Source organism: Aplysia californica, unplaced genomic scaffold, assembly GCF_000002075.1.
Source record: "Aplysia californica isolate F4 #8 unplaced genomic scaffold, AplCal3.0 scaffold00053, whole genome shotgun sequence".
NCBI lineage: Eukaryota > Metazoa > Mollusca > Gastropoda > Aplysiida > Aplysiidae > Aplysia > Aplysia californica.
Window position 1 is genome coordinate 794,109 of NW_004797323.1, and position 720 is coordinate 794,828.

Genomic DNA, 720 nt, shown 5'->3' on the forward strand with positions numbered 1-720 from the left:
CATCATCATCATCATCATCATCATCATCATCATCATCATCATCATCATCATCAGATGAAACAAAAACATATCACATGTCGCTGGTTGAGCTGGCGAGACTGCGGTCGGACCATCATTGGAGTTAAAGTTGGTATAAGAACTTTGTAAATGAAGAGCTCAGCCCAAGTTGCCGAAGATGCGTCCATGAAAAGGAGGATGTCAAACATATGTTTGAATGCCCAGGAACAATGGCAATTTTCGAATGGAGTTATTTGGACGAGTGGAGGTGCCGCTAAGCATATTGACAATGGAGCCAAAAAAGAGCCTCGCTCTCGCTCGAAGATTTCTTCGTGGAGTCTGTCAGGTCCATTAAGGAAATAAAAAAAATCATCATCATCATCATCATCATGTCAAAATGACTTTGCCAGATTAATGGAGTTCACACGACCTAGACTGTAAGATTTTTTATTGTCCTTCGACTCCCCATCTAGCCCTCTGACCCTCTTGTTAATGAGATAAGACTGTAGAGGCAGGTCTGTTATCGCCACACATTTGTCTTTTGCCTTGTTTTAGAGCGGTGAAAGTGACAAAATATTACAAAATGTGAAAGAAGATATCTGATCAACGAGAGGAGGCCGTAGATGATCTTAGATTATAATGATACTAATGATAATAATAGTTATAATGATTATAATACATGTAATGAAAATAGACTAATAATGATGATGATGATGATGATGA